General features: G+C 39.5%; 1 long non-coding RNA gene and 1 pseudogene across 1 annotated transcript in view; both read right to left on the reverse strand.

The window, feature by feature from the left end:
- Positions 1-15960, reverse strand: part of LOC147581190 (uncharacterized) — a 242483-nt gene that overhangs the window by 10940 nt on the left and 215583 nt on the right. Inside the window, exons 3-4 of the long non-coding RNA XR_015251522.1 lie at positions 9941-10035; positions 5824-6034 (exon numbers count right to left, since the gene is read on the reverse strand). This is a non-coding gene — a long non-coding RNA (uncharacterized LOC147581190). The remainder of the gene's footprint in view (positions 1-5823; positions 6035-9940; positions 10036-15960) is intronic.
- Positions 8264-9108, reverse strand: LOC112862652 (large ribosomal subunit protein P1 pseudogene; annotated as a pseudogene).

Consider the following 15960-nt stretch of genomic DNA (forward strand, 5'->3'; position numbering starts at 1 on the left):
CTTGAAAAAAATCGTATAATGTGTCTGTGGCTGAGTGTAAAATTATCTTGGGTAGAGCCTCTGTGAGAGTATTGAGGCAAATGCTAATTGTGCCACCTTCTTGGCTTGAGTGTTTTTCAAGGAACAGTTATAAAGCCTTTAAGGCAGAGAAAGTGATCGAGAGTCAGAAAGTATGCTAGCAGTTGAAACCCTACTCTTGAGATAAGAGCTACCTTGCCTAAAATACAGTGAATGGCAGCCTCAGGACAAAGGATTAATGTGAAGAGGTACAGCCACACGTCTTCTGAAAGCCCTACACCATTGCCACATTGTTCTGAGTATTTATAAAAAGTAGTTTTCCAGGAGTAGGGACTTGTCAAAGGAAGTTAAATGTTCACTTCATAATGGGGGTTCCATGAAGAATTACTGAGGAAGTGAGACTACTTTTTCTTAAACAAGCCTCCTTCTGTTTAAAATTTTATTTTAAAGTGAAGAAAAGTATATATGTCTTGATGCTTTAGAAACAGATGTAGTGTAAATAATACAAGTTTTAGTCAGATAATAACAGAGGCTTACAAATTTGGCAAAAAATAGGAGACTATCTTTTCTTTGAAGTGTCTTCCCACAGAAATGTCAGACAAATGTAGCAATCAGTTTTACCTGGACACTTTAAAAACACTTAATCTCACTGTCCTTATATTAATTCAACACACAAACATTTAAGTTGGTGTCCTGCAGAATAACAAATTCATAGGATATAATCCCTTACACGAATAAAAAAGTAGCATTGATCACATTGAAGCATGAAAAGGACTGCCAGAGAAAAAAACAGAACACCATTTTTAAATTTTTTTTTGAAGGCGAGACAGGGCGCAAGTGAGGGAGGGGCAGAGAGAGAGAGAGAGAGAGAGAGAGAGAGACAAGCAAGGCTTACCCAAAGCAGGTCCCGTGCTCACCCAAGCAGAGCTTGAGCTCACTCCATGCAGAATTGGAACTCACAAACGGTGAGGTCATGATCTGAGCCAAAGTCAGATATTTACTGAGCCATCCAGATACCCCAAGAACACCAAATATTGTAAGAGAAACTCTTATACTAACAATTTTTTGCTGTTTATCTGAAATTCAAATATAACTGAACATTCTGTATTTTTATCTTATTTTTTATTTTATTTTAATTTTTTTAACATTCTCTGTTTTTATTTGCTAAATCTGGCAAGCCTAAAAGGGTACATCCAAATTAAAAAGCAAATTACTAGAACTCCAATTTTTTAAAACATTTGAAAAAAATATTCAACTAGACTCTCTCCTGAAATGCTCCCAAGGTGCTATGGACTGATGTCTGCCCCTCCCAACTTATATGTTGAAGCCTTAACCCCCAATGGGACTGTATTTGAAGATAAGGCTTTTAGGAGACAATTAGGTTAAATGAGGTCGTAAGAGTGTTCCTAATCCAACATAATTAGTGGCCTTATAAAAAGAGAAAAAGACATCTCTCTATCGGCACACCTGCACCGAGGAAAGGCCACATGAGCACTGAACAGAAAGGTGGCCATCAAAAGCCAGGGAGAGAACCTTTCCCAGAACCTGACCGTGCTGGCACCCTGATCTCAGATTTCCACTCTCCAGACTGTGAGAAAATAAATTTCTGTTGTTTAGGCCACCAGTCTGTAATATTTTGTCATGATCACCCAAGCTCACAAAGACACAAGACCCACTGCACTTCCCCTCGTAGTCATCATCACCCCTGGACCTGCTGTACTTCCCAGATTTATTTCCCCAGCAGATCCTGACCTCCATGGCAGCAGGGAGGGCAGAGAGTGCCTGCCTGGTCTTTTGCTGTGTGCTTAGCTGACTGCACAGTGCCTCTGGCTTGTAATGGGGACTGAGTGAATACCTGTCAGCTACAGGAATACTGTATGAATTAAGTGACTAGAAGGGCAGACAAAAAAAAAATGTGTTCACCATTGTCGAATGTATAGAATTGTTGAATTATTATGTTGTACACCTGAAACTAATATAACATTGTATGTCAAGTATACTTCAATTATTAAAAAAATATGCCCACTGCAATGTTATTTATAATAATAGTTGAAACATTAAGAAAGATCTAAATGTCCAAAATTAGGAGAGTGTTCAAATAAATTAATTACATTAATAAAAGTACAATCATATGACAATATATCATGTAGTTGTTAAAAAGAGTCTTACAAATATTACTTTTAATGGCATGATAAAGGTCACATAAAGTCACATTAAGAAAAAAATAGGATATATATGTACCTATACACACACACACACACACACACACACACACACACACACACAGAGGAATATTTGGGAGTAAATGCAATTTTTTTTCTTTTCTTTTAGAGAGAGAGGGAGAGAGCCTGTGCCCGCACCTGCTCACCTTGGGAAGAGGCTAAGCCTGGTTGTCCAGAGATTTCCAAAGAGAAATAATATTGGGATTGTCTTCAGTGGAACATGGCAGGATAGGGAGTGAGCATTAATACTACCATTGTTTTGGACTGCCAGCTCACCATGATAATAAAGTGCATACTGACTTTTAGTTGTTTATTTTTAAAGCAATTTTTTTAAGTTTATTTATCTTGAGAGAAAGAGAAAGAGTGAGGGAGGGACAGAGATAAAGGGAGAGAGAGAATCCCAAGCAGGCTCCATGCTGTCAGCACAGAGCCCCACAGGGAGATATATTTCACAAACCGTGAGAGCTGAGCCTAAATCAAGAGCTGAATACTTAGTCAACTGAGCCACCCAGGTGCTCTGGAGTAAATGTAATTGTTAACGACGGTTATATTCAGATAGTCAGATAAGATTATTTTTTCATTATGTTTTTCTTTACTTTTCAAATTTACTACAAGAATTATGGATGCTTTATAATCAGGAAAAAAATTAGTAGTCATTTGGCATGAGTCATATGGATTGAAAGATTATATTTGCAAAATTTTTATAGCAGGGAAAACAAAGATAAGTTGGTCAAAGTCATTATTCATGCAGGATTCAGAAAAACCTTATAAACTCCACTGAGAAAACACCTCAGTAGTGAGATTAAACTAAGTTACACCATAAAGAAAGCCTTTATGGTCAGGAATAGTCATGTGAACAGATAATGTCATTATTTGTAAGGACTAAGGCAAACCCATGTAGTAGGGATCTGGGGCAGAAAGGAAAGACCTTGAAGTGGATGCCATTGCTGCCCTGTCAAGATTCCCTTCTTCAGCCTGTTGTATCCAGCTTACAGCTGCTGTGAGTTTGGGCTGCTGGAGGTTCACAGCTGCCTTCTTCCCTGGTGAATTTCCTTTCACAATATTGCAGCCTCCCCTCCTGGATGAGAGGGGCACCGGCATTGTCGAGAAGCTGCAGTGGCTGTCCCATGTAGGTGAGGATTAAAAGCATAGGAGATCCTCCTATAGCACTGTGCTCCCTGATAGCAATGGGGATGATAGGACCTCAGAATAGCACAGGCCAGATGGCCAGAAGCAAGGTGGGCATGATTATCAAAGTGCACAGCAGACGGACTAACAGGCTGTGTTCAAAGAGACCTATGGAGCTACCTAATGGAAAATGGTGTTCCCAGAATGAGATTGACGGACAAGTCAATAGGGGTCTTGCTTAATGTATATCAGCAATCAAGATATATCATGAATAGATGAACAGAACGCTAAGGTCTACCCACTCAGTGGAAAATCATGATCCCTTCATCAGTTTACAGACTTTAGCTAGTTCTTAGACCCATAACCTATTGCTTCCTAACTTGCAACACCATGGAAACTGTATAAAGTAGTGTTTCCCTCCTTCTACAATGGGGCCAATGGCCATTTACTCAAATAAAGATACACTGGGGAAAGTGGGCTGTTGAATCAGGAATCTGAGTTGACTATGATACCTAAGGACACAGAGTACCATCATGGATCCTCCTGTTAGAGAAGAGCCATATCTGGGTCCAGAGTTCTAGGCTGGGTCCATCTCATAGTGGGTGCACAGGGTCCATGAATCCACCCTGCGGTTATTTCCTGGCTTGCTAAATTTATAATCAGCATATGTGTACTTAACGTTTGTGAAAACCCTCACAATGATTTGTAGATAAAGAGCTGTTACAGTGGGAAAAACCAAAATGAATACCCTCTGAAATTTCTAAGGTAATACATCAAAAACAATATTATATTCCAGATGGAAAGGCAGAGATTGGTACCATCCTCAAAGACTTAAAAGGTAAATGGATCATGGTCTTCATCAGCTCCATTTAATTCATTAGTCATGAAATGACTGTGGACAGAATGACTCAGCCATTGATGTAAGTCAGCTGCTAACCACCACCTCTAAACATCATAACCAAAGAGCTTGGAAAATCTTTTCCAGGATGGAGTGAATTTCATGTGGGAAACAACTGGATATGAGTGGTGTAAGGGATAGAGTATCATAGATGCTGTTGGTGCCCTGGCAGGATCCCTTTTTTCCAGGCCAGTGCACTTATCCCACAGCTAGTGTGAGTTGATCTGCTAACGGCTCACAGGTACCCCTTTACCTGGAAAACTGCCCTTGATAAATGGAAATTATCACTCCTGAGAGGTATTTTTCAGTTAAGTGCAGTGAAATCTATTTCGTGGGATCATCTCTTAGCATGAAGAGAACAGAAAAGTGGTCATTTCTTTCGGTGAAATAAAAACTAATTCATTTCTCCATTTATTTAGCAATAACTTCCTAAACACAGATTAGAGCCAATCATTTGTGTTACCTGTTCCAGATCCAAGAGGGAATCAGACTATCTCCTGTCTTTCAGAACTTACACTTTAGGGTCATGTCTGAGTCTCCCTCCATTTGTCTGGAAAGGTGAGAGCAGGGTGTGCTTCTGGACACAGATGGGAGAAAACGGTAGCTTTCTGAAGGGAGGGTTAAAGAGTAGTTTTCCCTAGTACAAGCAACAAGTGGGTGCACCATCTGTAGAAAATTTCGAACAGTAATAAAAACCAACTAAAAGGGGGCGCCTGGGTGGCTTAGTCGGTTAAGCTTCCGACTCAGGTTATGATCTCACAGCTGGTGGGATAGAGCCCCATGTCAGGCTCCTCACTGAATAAATAAATAAACTTAAAAAATTGCTTAAAAAAACAACTAAAAGTCAGTATGCACTTTATCATGGTGAGCTGGCAATCCTAAACAATGGTAGTGTTAATGCTTACTCCCTACCCCCCATACGCCACTGAAGAGAATCCTAGTATTATTCCTGTTTGGAAATCTCTGGACAACCAGGCTTAACCTTTCCCCAAGGTGAGAGGTCACAACAGCTTCCATCACCAAGGAAGGAGAGAAGTGGTTAGAAGGAGAGGTTTAGAGCCACCAGTCCCAAAATAACCTTGACTGTCCACCCCTGAGTGTCTCCAGGAAAGCAGGGGCAGTTCATTATGATTAGACTCTAGCTTTTGTGTGGGGGCAGGACAGGGAGTGAGGATCGTTGAGGCAGCACACAATGAATTTGCCTCACTATAAGCTTGTATATTTTATCTAGAGTAGGATGCTTGGGGAAAAGTAGAAGAGAATGAACGAAAAGGGAGAGCAGAATCAAACCCCTTCTGCGAGTCAGAGGAGTTTGACTTCAGTGAGCTCTGAGAGAAGAGTTGATCTCTTAACCTGTGCTGGCAAAGACTTAAAGTCACTTATTTTGGCAGGGAGAGTCAAAAGACCAACTGTTCATTCCTAGGGATTTGGAGGTAGTAACTTGCTTAGATTTTGTCAGTAAAAAGAGATAATTAAGGTTCTAAACAACTACAGACTTCTTCCTATTCAGCGAGCTTACAAAACAAGGCTATGAATTTTAAAACCTTTACAACTTACCTGAGGAATTAATATTCTCCCATCCACAATAGTCACCGTAATGGGATAGAAAATGAAAAATGACCAAATGCATTACTTTTCAACCTTGAATTTCATCATGCTCTAATTTTGTAGAGTATTTATTATACTTGATTAAGGGAGATTTAAATAATATGGGTTATATTTTATGTGTTGGGTGAATTTTTCATAGATGAAACTTCTCTTCAGAGGCCTAGGAATAAGAACAAAAGAAAATAAAAAGGTTACTTGGCAAAACTTAGTATTGACCTGCATTATCCAATACTGTAGCCAGTAGCCACATTCAGCTATTTAAATTTATAAAAGCAAACTAAACTAAAAATTCAGTTGATTGGTTGCTCTCGCCACATTTATTTTTTTAAAATTTTCTTTTTTTTTGAACGTTTATTTATTTTTGGGACAGAGAGAGACAGAGCATGAACGGGGGAGGGGCAGAGAGAGAGGGAGACACAGAATCAGAAACAGGCTCCAGGCTCTGAGCCATCAGCCCAGAGCCTGACGCGGGGCTCGAACTCATGGACCGCGAGATCGTGACCTGGCTGAAGTCGGACGCTTAACCGTCTGCGCCACCCAGGCGCCCCTCTCGCCACATTTAAAAAAGATTTTTGTTTTGAAATAATTTAGGGCTTACACAGAAGTTGCAGAAATAGTACAGAGAGTTCCCATGGATGTTTCTCCCAGTTTGCCTCAGTAATATCTTACATAACCATAGGATAATTATCAAAGCCATCAAATTGGCGGTGGTACGATACTATTAACTAAACTACAGACACTATTTGGGTTGTTACCAGTTTTAATATGCACATTTGGCGGGCGTGGGGGGTGTATAGTTCTATGACATTTTATCGTGCATATAGATTTGTAGAACTATGATAATCATCAAGATCATCATCAACCATTTCACCATCCCTTCATAGTCCTGCCCTCCTGCCAACCCGAACCCTTAGCAAACACTAATCTGTCATTCATCAGTATAATTCTGTCATTTTGAGAAGGTAGCGTGAATATAATTGACTTTTCATTATGCAGCATAATGGATATCCAACATGCTGTTGCAGTTTGTTTCTTTTATCACTGAGTAGTATTCCATCGTATGGACATCTTAGTCCATTTGGGCTGCTGTACTGTAACAAAATGTGATAGACTGGATGGCTTATTAAAAAGCAGAAATATATTTCTTATAATTCTGGAGACTGGAAATTCTAAGATCAAAGTGTCTACAGATTGGGTGTCTGGCAAGAGCCCACTTCCTGGTCCATAGACAACCATCTTCTTGCCATGTCCTCACATGCTGCAAGGGGTAACAGAGTTCTATGGGTTCTCTTTTATAAGGGCATTACTCCTATTCATGAGAACTCCACCCTCATGACCTAATCACCTTCCAAAGTCTCCACCTTCAAATACCATCACACTGGACATTAGGATTTAACATATGAATTTGAAAGCTGGGGGTTCACATTCATTCTGTAGCAATGGATGTAATATAATTTGTTTATCCGTCCACCTACTGAAAGACATTTAAGTTGTTCTAAGTGTTTTTTTTTTAATTTTTTCAATGTTTATTTATTTCTTTTGAGAGAGAGAGAGAGAGAGAGAGAGAGCACATGTACAGGGGAGGGGCAGAAAGGGAAGGAAAGAAAGAATCCCAAGCAAGCCCTGGGCTGTCAGTGCACAGCCCGAGGCAGACTCAATCCCATGAACCCGTGAGATCATGACCCAAGCCGAAATCAAGAGTTGGATGACCAGCTGACTGAGCCACCCAGGCATCTCTCAGGTTTTTTTTTTTTTAATATGAAATTATTGTCAAATTGGTTTCCATACAACACCCAATGCTCATCCCAACAGGTGCCCTCCTCAATGCCCATCACCCACCCTCCTCTCCCTCCCACCCATCCTCATTTTTTGATTTACAAATAAAGCCTCTATGAACATTCATGTTCAGGTTTTGTGCTGATTTTCTGTCTGGTGGTTTATCAATTACTAAGAGAAGCCTTAGCTCTAGTTATGGGTTTGTCTATTTCCCCTTTCAGTTTTGCAATTTTTCTTTCATGTTTTTTCAGGTTCTGCTGCTTAGAACATACATATTTAGGAGTGTTATGTGTTCTTAGGTAATTGACCCTTTTGATAATTTTGTAATACCACTTTTTGTTAATTTTCTTTGCTCCACAGTCTACTTTGTCTGATATTAATATAGGCACTCCAGCTTTCTTTTGATTAATGTTTGCACAATGTATCTTTTTCCATTCTTGTACTTTAAGTTACCTGTATCATACCTAGATTTGAAGTGAGTTTCTTCTAGACAGCCCATAGTTGGATCATAATTTTTTGAATCCATTTTGCCATTCTCTGTCTTTTATGGTGAGTTGAAGCCATTTACATTTATTTATTTATTTATTTATTTATTTATTTATTTATTTATTTATAAGAGTTCAGCTTTTTATTGAACAGGTTAAAGAAGAGATTTAGTCAAAAGACTAAAGCCCACATCATCATCAGACTCCTCTGATTCTTTCTTTGCTTCCACTTTCTTCTCCTCAGTTGGGGCAGCAGTGGTGGAGGTGGCAGGCCCAGCTGCTGGGACAGAACCACCAGCCCCCACCTTACGGACAAGGCTCCTGATGTTGACGATGTTGATGTGGGCCAGGGCCTTTGCAAACAAGCCTGGCCAGAAAGATTCAACATTTACACCCACTGTTTTAATGAGAGCATTGACCTCATCCTCCTTGACCGACACCTCATCATCCTGCACGGTGAGACCCGAGTAGATGCCCGCAAGCTCCCAGACAGAGGCGGAGGTGGGGAGATTGGGCGCTGCTGGATAAAGTGAAGCTTCCTCAGTCGGACCAAGCACTTTAGCAGCAGCTGAGGAAAGGGGCTGAGCCATTTACTTTCAAAGTAATTCACAATGTGTTAGAATTTACGTCTTCTGTTTGATTGTTTTCTATTAGTTCCCATTGCTGTTTGTTTCATTTTCCCTTTCGTGCATTTCTTGTTGGAGTATTTTCATGACAGTTGCTTGACAACCTTGTCATTTAACTCCAACCTCTGTGCGATCATGGCATTGCATGTCTTTTCTCATTTGAGTTATGGTTTTTCTGGGACTTGGATTGATTCCTTAACAGTTTGAGGATTGAGTTAGAAGAATCAGGTTTCTTTTTAAATCATATATTTTAGCAGGCAATCAACCCTGAACGTGTCTTGACTCCATTTTGTGGACTGTGGTTTGAATGTCAATTTAGTTTCAAAAGCTTTGTACTGTTATTTTGGTCTCCCTCACCTATGTGCTTCTCAGACTCCAATCTGCAGATGTGATATTGCGCACCAACTTCAGTTTCCTAAGTGTTTGCTGTGTTTATTTTGGCAGGTTTCATGCACATGAGCCATTTTTCAGGGTAAGGAGTAGGGAGCAAGCAATCTGGGACTTTAATCATAGAATTAAAGGAGTCCTTTTTCTACCTTGTTCCTCTCTATAATTCTCTCCCCAGTCTCTGCTGTGTTGTCACTGTTTAGTGCCACCCTACCCACAACTTAAGCCCTCAGTAGCAACATATGGCTAACAAGTTCTGTATTGGACAGTGCAAATACAGAAAATTTCCATCATCTCCAAAAGTTCTATTGTATAGGGCTGATATAGATGAAAACCTTTTGCTTCATGAGTTTAAGCTCTTCTTCAAGATGATTAATTATAGAAAGAAACAAAAGGCATAAAAATAGATTGGGAGGGTGAGAAAAGAAGAATTTTAAGATCCAAAGATTAGAAAAATAAAAGTGGTAACAAGAAAAGACAGCAGAGAGACATTGGAAATACCTTCATGGAATAAATCTTTTTTTTTAAGTTTATTTATTTTGAGAGAGAGCGAGCAGGGGAGAGGCAGAAAGAGAGGGAGAGAGAGAGAATCCCAAGCAGGCTCCTCACTGTCAATGCAGAGCCTGACACAGGGCCTGAACCAACAAACCACAAGATCATGGCCTGAGCTGAAGAGTCAGACTCTTAACCGAATGAGCCACCCAGGCGCTCCACCATGTGGAGTAAATCTTAATCAAAAACAGCAAAGCAAGCTCCTAAGCACAGGGTCTCCTAGATATTCCTGATACATACCTAGTTTCATGTGCCAGAGACCAGGCCGTCTTCTCAAAGCTGTGTTTCAAAAGCAGTGGGTTCAAGCTTCAATTGTCATTCTCTTACCTCATTCTCTGCAGTGAAAGAGATACTTAGAATCTTAGAGTGCAAAAGACACTTTAAGACTGTGCAATTCAAATGCTACTTCAAAACACTGTGCATGCAAAGATTACACACTTGGGTACGGTAAGGCTAGCCTCCTTGCTGGTTTTAGACTTGTCTAAATTAATGAGTATCAAGCCCCCACAGGGACTTCCAGGTATGGGAGCCTCACTCCTGCCCAGGCCTTGATGAATTGCAACCCAGTGCTCTTTGGTCACCGAAGAAGAAACATTATGGCTCTCTGACCTTGTTCATCCTTTAGTTTTTCAGATGGAAGAGAGAGACCCCAGATACTGTCCTGAAAGCAGCTGAAAGTCTGAGTGTCTAGTAAATAAACAAAGGCAATCCCTAGCCCCAGGCTCCAGGGCAAGAGAGAAGCTACTAGGGAATTGAAACTGAAGATTTGAGAAGAAAGAAGTAACCTAGAGAGCGGTGGAGAGAGGGGAGTAAAGAAAGAATGCCAAGGCACTAGTGGGTCAGGGGACAGTTTTGAGCTAATCTCACAAGTTCCTTTCTAGAAACTTTCTGGAGGCAGACACTGAAGGACACAAACAGTTGGGACAAGAACTGGTTTCTTCAGAGCAATCCACACACTAGTTTCTCCTCATGGGATTTCCCAGAACTACAGTTTTCCTTTCCTAGTACACAACTTGGAACAAATTTCCTGAAAGAAGTGTTCAAAAAGTTGTTCTCTCTTCTTACACCTTTTGCCAAGATTTCTTGAAAATTCTCAAATTCATCTCAATGCCTCTCCACCCTTATCGATAAATCAGGACAGAAGGGAGATACCAATCATTAGACCTGACGTGTGTATTTTCACTACCAATAACATATTTAAAACATAATTCAATATAATTATTGAAAAAACAGGTTTTCAATCCAAATATTGTTGAAGAAGAGGGAATATTGCTACAGAGAGGTGAAAGAGATACACCAAGCCAAGATGGAAACTAACAGTATTTTAGTGTGCTTAGTGACAAATCATAATGAAAAACCTAACAATAGTTTTCAGAATCAACAGAGTTGTTTTCTAAAATGGTGCCAGGATGTGGTATCAACAGTGCGAGTGGGAGTCATATGAAACCAGACAGTTTTCTTATTCTATTATTTAGTACCTGGAAAAATGACCCAAGGTGTCAGCTTCAATAAAAGTAATCGTAATGCCTATCTTGCAAATTCATTATTAGGATTACAAGACACGGTGCATGTAAGGTGCTTAGCGTGATGCCTGGCACACTTGGCACACACTGAATGTCTGGATCTTTCTTCTTTTCTCCCTTTATAACCTGCGATAGATAACATCACTTCTGTTGGGCCTTCAACCTTTCTGCCATCCATCCATGCTGCTGGCCAGGTGCCCTCTTCTCTTCTAGGCTCCCTCTTCTCTTGAATAAACCCTGATTATTACAATTATCATGTGTCTTATAATTAGACATTGTTTCTATTAATTCAAGTCATGTATTTAAATGAAGCACCTAGTGAAGTAATGCATTGGGATCATCAATAGCTTTTTGCCTCTTGCAGTTTCCCCACTTGTCCACTAGGTTTGCTGGGGAGCAGCTGATTCAAACCTACTTTATTGGACTCCGTGTTCATGTTTATTTTACAGTGTTTATCTTTATTCCCAATTATTCTAACCCACTGAAAGAAAGCAAGGCCCTTAATAAAATGGAGCATGCAGTTTCAATTTTCACATGAGTCACACTTGCGAGTAGTGCGTTCTTTTGTCTTGGGCTCAGCGCGTGGGGCAAATCAAAAGAGGATGGGAAGAGTTTTGCGCCTGGACACAGCTGGAGCACTGTGTTAAGTTGATGGTATCGAAGAATCTGAAGCTTTTCTTTTGGTGTGTGTAGGGAATAAAATTAGTACGAATCATTTTACACCCGTGGGAGGGATTTACTGGTTTATAAATATGATAAACCTTTCTTAGTATAAGTGCTTTGAACTTGCTGAGCACCTTTCAGTGGTGGATTCCAAAGCACTTCTCTGACAGTAAGCCCCAGGACCCTCAGGATGGAGGCATTATTTCCATTTTAGAGTTAGGGAAATAAATGCAAGGAGTGACTTGCTCGAGAACACAGAGTAAGGCCTCTTCATGCTTATACCTCAAGAACTCAGACCAAATCTAACCTCTAGGCTACTCTTGCCCCCACATAATTATTTTGTAAAAGGAAAACAATGATTTCAAATGTATATTGAGTTAAGCATAAACATACATCCCTTTCCACCTGTTTTAACACGTTTTTGAAGTTTTGCTTATTTTTACATTGGCAGGATTTTCAGATGATTAGCTCTGAGTGTCTTTTGTTTAAAGTGTCTCATATGAAGGATGAGAGAGACTGGATGATCAAGGATCTTTCCACTGTTTAGTAACTAGCTCATGTTCAGTCGAGCTGTGTGGTGACCAATAGGGACTATTCCAATTCTTTTTCTTTTAAGTTTATTTATTTATTTTCATAGAGACAAAGACAGGGCAAGTGGGGGAGGGGCAGAGAGAGAGGGAGAGAGAATCCCAAGCAGACTCTGCACTGCCAGTGCAGAGCCTGATGCAGAGCTCGAACTCAGGAAACCATGAGATCATGATCTAAGCCGAACCCAAAAGTCAGATGCTTAACCAGCTGAGCCACCCAGGCACCCTGGGACTATTCTAGTTCTGAGAGAGGTAATCTATTGTTCATCTTAACCTAGTCTTGGAGGCGGGGCATAGTTCCAAAATGAAAAATGGCAGAATTTATATGCGGTTATTTGGGTTCTATACACGAGAGTCCTATTGAAAACCTATGGACATGGATGCAAAAGTACAGAAGGGAGTAGTCTTAGAAACAGAAAATGAACAAAAATGTACAACAAGTCCTAAAGAGCAGTAGAGAAAGCAGTAGAAGGAGCACTAGACAAAGCCAGAGATTGAGAAATGAAAAGTAGCATCAACAAGGCTGATACCACCAGTGCTAACCTGCAAACAGATTTCAGGAGAGGAATATGACTTGACCTCACTGGACCAAGAGGATCAAAGGAAACAGGCAACCAGTATTAAGGAATAGGCAAGTAGGAAGACAGTTTTATCACACTAATGTCCTAGAGAATAAGATAAAACAAAATATATCCCTAGTTCCTAGTTGGAAATTTGCATCTATTTAATTGTCTAGTATAGGTGCAACAGATCAAAAAGTAACTGTAAATCATCACCAATATAAAGGTCAACATTTAAACTATTAAGACTGTAAATGGGGTAATAACTGAACATCATTACCCATGCAGGGCACTACACTAATACAGGCTTTTCTAATACCCTTACCCCACCCCCAAATGCACAAAAGCTTCTTGAGGCAACATATAGCTTCCATCCAATCCTTATTTAAGGGAAGCATCAGCTTCAGCAGCCAACAGGTTGCTCCCTATTTCTTCCTTCCTTCCTCTCAGCTTGTAAGATCTGGAAACAGGAAGTGATATTTACTCCTTGGTCTCAATAGAATAACGATGGACACTGTGAATGTACGCGACTCTAAATATTGACCACAGCAGGGAAACATTCTCATAGGAATATTTATAAAGCTTGTGATCTTCATTTTTGAATATCCACGTGATGTTTCTTGTGATTTTTAAAGAATTAAGCACGAATTGACATTTCAGTGAAAGGAGAAATAAGCCCTACAGAACCAGAAGAATCCACATGAGCCTTGTCCAGAGAGGATGATATTGTAAAAAACGGTATCATCAGGAATATGTTAGTAACTGTTCATTCCTTCTCATAAATATAAAAGCCAGAAGAGAAGCACTCAAAATTACAACTTAAGAACTCTATCGAACAAGGTAGCTTGTCATTTGTTTTTGCATAGCTGTGTAGTAACATAGTGAACAGAGCAGATTCTGGGCAGATCCCCAGATGGTTCTGAGTCTGGGGGAAGAGATGCATGCAATTTGATAATGCCTTTACAAAAGGGATGTTATACACAAAATGGGTAAAATATGATTGAGACCATCTCACTCGAACTTTATTCGACATTCACTTGTGTCATAGAACACTTGTGTCTGTGTTACCATGCAAACTACAGGTCTGGGGGTTACATTTACATTTTTCTCCAGAAACAAGGAAAACAGCACTGCCTTAAACAGAGCTTCTATACTACTTCTGCTGCTGTCTTGCTATGGCCTTCCTTTTGGAGAAAGTCATACCTCAAGCCATGGTTTCCGTACTTGTTTAAGAGCACTTAATACCCCAGCATAGAAACAGGCAAAACATTATTCTACTAGTGTATTTCTTCTATGTAATTAGTTTACAACATTGGCTTATTATCAAATCCATCATTAAGCACAACCAGTGTTTTGATTTAGAAAATAATTTGAAATCAGCCTCAGTATTTCATTTTTTGCTGTACTTCGTTTTGGTTGCACAGTACTGAGACAAATCCTAATTCAGCTGTAGAAGTCTTTGCAAAGGCCGACACTCTTGCATAGCTCCCCTGGCAATCTCAACATACTCTTTGAAAAAGTGGATGGAAATATTTATTGTAAAAAACTGTATCATCAGGAATATGTTAGTAACTGTTCATTCCTTCTCAAAAATATAAAAGCCAGAAGAGAAGCACTCAAAATTACAACTTAAGAACTGTTTCGAACAAGGTAGCTTGTCATTTGTTTTTGCATAGCTGTGTAGTTACATAGTGAACAGAACAGATTCTGGGCAGATCCCCAGGCCTGACCTGGCATTTATCGAGCCCAGTATTCATGTAACCGAACCCAGCATTCATGTAACACAGTCGTGTGCTTGTACAGTTTTACATGAGTACACATGAGTGGGCCTGAATTTTTTAAAGGAACATTTAAGCACCATTACATTCCTAATCAATGGCACATTTAGAAGTAAAAATATTTTCAGAGAAGGCAGGAGAAGCTATATTCTGACTCTACACAAAAACGAGTTAACCTGAGTACACGAGTTACAACACCAGTGCTATCAAGAGTCAGCCTGATATCCAGCATATTGAACATGCATGCCATTTCTATTCTTTTTTCGAATAAAATTCAGATCAAACATTTGAAGCTTCCTGAATCATTTTCCAGAGTTCTTCTAATATCTGACATACCGCCTGGCCTAAAGTCAGTAATAAATACTTGTTGAGTGGGTAACAGACTCTAGTTTGAAAATTCACTGGCATAATAGAGCAAAGGTCTTTTCAAGACCCCTTGTCCTCTCCAGGGGAGATAGAAAGAAAACCAAGCCATTCTGCAGTTACCTACCTCTGGTACTTAACCAACCACTTTCAAAGCTTATTTCTCATGCCTCCTTTACAATGGAGGTTTTTACATGAGTACTTGCAGGTCTGTAAGGGAAATGTTATTATCCTAGCATCATAGCTCAAAAATCAAAACAAAATAATATTTACTAGGGTCTATTAATGAGTGAAGTGTGGAATTGAGATTCAGAACCTGGGCCATGGGATCTCTAAACCCACTTCTGTCTTTGGCGTTCTCTACCTCTCCCTCAATTTCCTGCCTCTGTCACATGCTGAAAGCACGACATATAATTTAAAGCCTACTTGGGCTTTGGGGTTAGTCAGAGAAAGCCATTGAGTCTCATAGTTGTACTTGTTCACACATAAAAGACTTGAGATAATAATATTTCATAAATATATAAACTGTATATATAAATATATATATTTATATATATGTATTAAATATATAAATATTTTATATATTTAAATATATATAAATATATAAACTAAACTATACATAAACTATATGATAAAAAAGTATAAACACAGAACATATCCACACATCCTATGTATAGAGTAAGTTTCTTAAAGTTTGGCGTAAAGTACATTTCTTACTGTATCAGGGCATTTCACAGTGAGAGCTTTCTTATTCAGAAATGAACATTTGATTCTTTCCTCTGTTTA

The sequence above is a fragment of the Puma concolor genome, chromosome B2, assembly GCF_028749965.1.
Source record: "Puma concolor isolate L17-30 chromosome B2, mPumCon1.1.hap2, whole genome shotgun sequence".
NCBI classification, from domain to species: Eukaryota; Metazoa; Chordata; class Mammalia; order Carnivora; family Felidae; genus Puma; species Puma concolor.